This window comes from Camelus ferus, chromosome 8 (assembly GCF_009834535.1).
Source record: "Camelus ferus isolate YT-003-E chromosome 8, BCGSAC_Cfer_1.0, whole genome shotgun sequence".
In the NCBI taxonomy this organism is placed as follows: Eukaryota; Metazoa; Chordata; class Mammalia; order Artiodactyla; family Camelidae; genus Camelus; species Camelus ferus.
This window is the reverse complement of record NC_045703.1, coordinates 26,629,668-26,635,702: the sequence shown is the minus strand read 5'-3', so window position 1 is coordinate 26,635,702 and position 6,035 is coordinate 26,629,668. Positions and strand designations below refer to the sequence as shown.

Below are 6,035 nucleotides of genomic sequence, written 5' to 3'. Positions count from 1 at the left end.
TTTTTTTCTCATGCTGTAATTTTGAATCAAATAATCCATAACAAATGACTGTTGCTGATTTATATATATATTTTTTCAATTCCGAGCTTTAATTCTTTTATTCATAAACATTCCTTCTAGTGTCCTGGATAAAAGATTTCCAACTCTGCCTTTAAATAAAACCATCTCTTCTCTTTCTGTCCTCTAACATCTTTTTAAAAGAAATTGATTTAAAGTCTCATGATATTTAATTCCTCATTAATTTTCAATACCTCACTATATGTGTATGTGTATGATATTCAAACTCACCGTATTCAACTGAACTTTTAATAAATCCTTTTTACTAGTCACATTTAAAAATAATCACAAGCTTTAGAAACGTCTGCATAGTCATTTACATAACATTTAATCATTGTTTTCAGTTTTCTGGGATTTTCCACCCTTTTCATTCTTGTGTCTTTCTCCTTTCAACTATTTATGAAGTTTTATCACCTGGAGATAAAGCAATTTAAATGTGTTTTTTTTTTTCCAATTTGCTCTTTCCTATATTCACAAGTTTGCCAGATTCTAGAAATCCAAAATAATACACCAAACATTCAAGCTGAGCATACTTTTGTGGTTAAGAAAAACTAAACATTTGCCAATTTCAAGACAGTTGACTAACCCATTGTTTTCCGAATGATCAGGAAAGAGCAGGTTCAAGGGAAATATTTTATTTGAAAGAAGGCAGGACATGTCAAGGTGCAGTAATTCCATGTATAATTCTACATTAGACATATGCATTCAGAGAGTAAATGTACCCTTTCTTTGGCCAAAACATCATTAAAGAAAATAGAAAACATACAAAAATACTGTCAGCCCTACTACTTGCAATAATATGGACACAAACAAGAAAACAAAATTTAAAAACAAACGTAATTTTCAACTGCCATTGTTGAGACTGTCCATCCAAGCTCTGGATGCTGAAAGATCAACAACAATATTAAAAGAATACTGTAAACAAAGGTTAAATGTCAGCCCTTAAGCCGTTCCCTTTGTATGTCCTGCTGTTGCAATTATAAGTTCTGTCACTCTGAAAGCAGATGATTCGTTGCAATTGTGAGACCATTTTCATCTGAACAATCAACGGTAATGATGTGTTGTGAATAATGCAGCTGAAGATTGTTCTGGTGTGAATTCTCAGCAAGATATTTTCACCATGTCCCAGGCTTCGAAGCGACTGAGCTGCAGTGCAGACTGTCCTGCTTTTCTGTAGACTCTCTTCAAGGGTGGAGATTATTTGAGTATCACCATTCTGTGAATTATCAATCAGCCCAAAACACAATCCCCTCCTCCTTTTAATGGAAAATGGAATATTAACTGAATGTATCATATCAGATGAAACTGGTTTCTTAGAGAAAGGCGCCTACCTGTGTTTAGCTCCACAACTGAAGGCCATCCCGGATTTACGTCAGAAGTTTTTATGTAAGGACGCCTCTCAGAGAAGGAGTGTTCAAACAGTGTAAAGACTGTACTGAGTGTCAGGAGGTCTGACGTTTAGTCTCAGCTATTCTGATGTCTAGTGTGCCCTTTGCTATGTCAAATCCTGTATGAATTTCTGTTTTTATCTGATCGAATGGGACTAGCCCAGTGGTTCTCAAATTGGCTGGACATTAAAATTGCTTGGAAAACTTTTTAAAAACATAGAGGCCTGCAGTTTTCCCCAGACAAGTTAAATCAGAATTTCTGAAGGTGGGGCTGAGGCATTAGTATTTTCTTAAGCTCCCTGTGTGATTATAATATGCGTCCAACAATCACTCCCAACTCTAAAACGTTCTGACATTTTATAAAACTTGCCGACTGAGAACCTCAGCATGTGTTTCAAATGAGTTCAGAGGAGAGAATTTCCAGTGTTAGGTGTTGGTGTTTGTTCTATCAGTTGCATTCACAATGTAGGCTGACAAGGGAAAAAAAAAAAAAAAAAAAAAAAACAAGAAAAAAAATTAACAGGGAAGGTAGACAGGCCGTGCAAACGAGAGCTCAATCACAGAAGAGCTGTCTCCAGGAGACCAAAGTCATGCTCTTTAACATTCTAAGTGATTGGTTTGTGCAGTGAACCAAATCTGAGCAGTTCCAATGTTTGAAAATGTAATGACTTAAATAGAAATACTAATATACCCTTCAAGGTCATGAAACAGTTCCTTGGCCTTAGGAAACGTGTAACTTCTGTGAGCTCATGTAGGTCAATTTGATGGACCTCTTATAACCTTAAGATTCATCTTGCTCCTTATCTTTCCTCTGCATTAAAATATGTTAATACCAGCTTTGGAATCAAATCAGATCTTTTCTTTTAAATCTGCCTTTTTAAAACTTCCTTTTTATTTGCAGAATTACCAAGAAGTTGTTAAAAATTACCATATTTTCTACCTCTGAATGAAATTAAACAAAGACCGAAGTACAAAAAGGTCATCAAAACAAGAGACTATAAAAGAAATCTGAGAATAGCTGTACATTGCTAATGATAGCCTAAAATTTAATTTAAAGTCAGTCCTGAAAATGTGTAATGGTTAAGGATTGAGTTTCTATCCTCATCCACATGTTTAAAGAATCTTCTGTATTGGCTATCTCTAACCAAATTAGTGGGAGTGGGAGAGGGCGGGAACAACCCACTAAGAATCTACTCATCTATAGTCCTTTTATCTTTTCATTTAGAAGGGTAAGCTACTGAATATCATATATATAATGCAGTACATAAAATGTGATCAATGCTGCACCTAACACACAAAGTCTACAATAGACCATAGATCTACAAAGGGCTATGATCTATGGATCAGAACTAACAAAGTTAACATCAACCCAGTTCCTAGCAAATGTTGCTAACTTATGGCCATAACTATCATTTCAGACCCAATACCCCCTTTATAAAAGCAAATATTCTGTAGACCCCCTTCCCTTCCAAATGATGCACTCTATCTTCAACTATAATTTTTAAGTAAATTTAAATCAATTTAGAATAATGGAATATATGTTATTGTACATTCATAACTATACTATATTCCTATTTCTACACCCCACTTAATTATAATAAGTAAGTTAGGATCAGGGAAAGCAATATGAGAAATTGTCCCACACGAGAAGTTCAGGAAAAATGAAAGAGCAAAGGCAGAGATGGACTCTAAGCTAACAGCAGACCAGTTTTGTCTGTAGACGATCACAGATAAAGGGGGAAAATACTTAATTGAAGTATGTATAACATGCTAAGATAAATTACAATCTGTCAATGTTGACCAAAAATGAGGAAGTTTGATATTCTTGTGAATAAGCTATTTATAAATGTACTTTCAAAACAATTCAGTGTGTTATGACACAAGTTAAGAGTGCCAATGAAGTGCCCTGGAAACATTTCATCCCGGAGCCAGCCACACGTCCAAAGATGCATTCAGTCTGTGCTGTGCAGACATTCTTGGAGACAGGCAAAGTAATTGAAGATGGACAAGAAATCTAAACAAGTAATAAAAGAAGCTGTACAGAAATTACGAGGTAAATCTCTGGGCACAATTTCAGAGTAAAACTGAAAAAAAAATCATAAGTAAATAAATTCAGTATATACTTTCATGGCATAGATTTCTGAAATTTGCATTAAAAAAGATTTTTAACATATAAGTAGTTTTAAAGTAACTTTCAGTGGGGTGGTTCCTATTAATTTCATAGTAGTTGATTCTAAATTTTTAGAAGAATTCTTCTATTTTACATCTTACATTTTACCAAATAGTTTGTCTGCTTTTACTGAAACTGTGCTACTAATCTGGAATCTCTTAGAATTTGTGTATTGTTAAATAGAAGAAAAAGCTATTGGTAATTTAACTTATTTTTAAAGATGTGGCTATGAAAGTCTTAAATGGATCCAGATCCTTTCATAATTAGACTAATTAAATTGTGTTTTGGTCTAAAAGTTGTACTTTAGCCCAGTTAACTCCTTTTGCATATCTTGGCTGACATGTTTCACAATCATTTTAAATGGATTAATCATCCAATCTGGTCTTACATAGTTCCTTCAGAACTTTAAATCTAACTATCATATCTTATTTATTAATAAAAATAAGAGTAATCTATTCTCAATTAATATCTTCGATATCTAAAGTGTTGCAAAGACAGACACTTTGAAAATTCTCAGCAGCAAGGTCATTTTTAAATAGTTTAAGTCTGTTGATAAATCCCGTGATTACCTGCTTCATTTTAATGAAATTGATCTAGTTCTGCTGCGGTTTAAGGTGGCCGAGTATACATGAAAAATATGTCCCATCCACTCACAATATATCAGTCTTGATCCTTAATTTTCTTTTGGTAGAATTTTAAAAAATACAATATTCAATAGTAAACAGAACCTGTTTTCAAGTATATTCCTTGAGAACCATCTTTTGTGTCTAGAATAAGATGTTCAAACACTTACTGAAGTGTATTCTGTATGAAGTAATCAATGACTCAAGGATTTATTATTAATTTTGTTATTAACACAGTTAAAACATTCATTGATTGTGGGGTTTTTCATAAAAATTCTCGAGGACTACATGTAATTCATGAATAATGCAATGCATCGCTGAAACACCTGGTGCAATTTTTTAAGTTAGCTATAAACCGACATTGCCAACAGCCCATAGCTGGCAGCCCCATCTGTAGCAGAAGCAGTGACCCCAAAAGAGGGATTATCCTTTCTCATAAAAGTAATTTTTGGGAATTTCAAATATGGACAAGCCCTTCATATTTATTATCAGTAATTTTAAAAATAACATTTCCTCTATGATTTTTTTTCATTCCGTATGAGCCTTTTAAATGCAGGTGGTAAAGCCTCATTATCCAAAGGACGGTTCATCCACTTGTAATGAAAATTCATTTTCACTACAGTTCATCTCACAGCTAATTTTTAACATCTTTTGCCATCTCATCAATTTTTCGTCAAACAGTATCTTTGCTCAATGGAAGAGAAAAATTATTTCACTTGGATTTCTTAGGTCAGCATACCAAAAAACATCTTATATGGTTGGTGAAGTTAATTTTCCTCACTGCCATGAAGGGTACTATTTGTGACCACATATGCACATGTATGAAGCAAGCAGAAAATTATGCTTTTATTAGAAGAATTTTTTAAATCATTCCAGAGACAATGTTAGATTTTTCAAACTTTTTCTTTAAATCTTGAAAAGATGATATATGCTTGCTAATGTTATCAGCATCCTTTTTTGTATTTTTTTTTTTTTTAATTTTAGCAGGCTGATTGTTTCATTGGAAAATAATGTACAGGCAGAGTTCACGTTGGTTCCTTTGTAGACCAGTCTATAATATCCAATTTCACACTGATGTTTTCTATTTTTAAATGAGTTAAATAAACATATTAAAAGATGTAGAATTACTGTGAATGCAACAGCTACAAGCCAATGAATACAGATTTACTGTTCCCAGCATTGAAGCATCTAGCTTCCTGGTGCCGCCTCTATAAATTCCTGCATCACCTTCAGTTATCATGACAATAAAAATTGCCCACAAATTTTCTAGAAATCTCTAGGGTACAGTATTATTCCTGTTGAAAACCAATGTCCTAGACCTTGTTTACCAAAAATGTCATTTTCTATTGACATCTTGTTTTCAAGCACATCCCTCTTCAAACGCTACCTCGTGTATGTCCAGGCTACTCCTCTGGTATTCTAGTTTTGAAAAAAAAAAAACCTTAAATCAGGATCTCAAATCCCCTGACTCTCTCATCTTTACTCTTTATAACCTCTCTCATGTCTCCCATTCTGTGTCTAGTCACATTACTTTCTATGTCCCATCAAACCCTCTCATTCCTGTTGTGACACTTAACTCACAACCCTGGTTAAAGCCTACTCTCCACACAGCCAGGCAGAACGATCTCAGCTTACATGTTTGCTTGTGACTCCTGGAAGACCCTCAGGCTCTTTGGTAGCTCTGCTCAATTTTCCTAGTCTACTAGCTTGTGTTTTTCTAGACCATTACCTTTTTTTCTTCCATTATCTAATCCTGCACCACAGTCCTCAAACTTGCCTGATTGCTTTGCTTCTAGT

General features: G+C 34.2%; 1 long non-coding RNA gene across 1 annotated transcript; it reads left to right on the top strand.

Moving 5' to 3' along the window:
- Nucleotides 1–202: 202 nt before the first annotated feature.
- On the top strand, nucleotides 203–3,381 carry LOC116665304. The gene is made up of 3 exons (XR_004321852.1): nucleotides 203–214; nucleotides 2,360–2,361; nucleotides 2,707–3,381. It is a non-coding gene; the product is annotated as an uncharacterized LOC116665304 (long non-coding RNA).
- The last annotated feature ends 2,654 nt before the right edge of the window (nucleotides 3,382–6,035 follow it).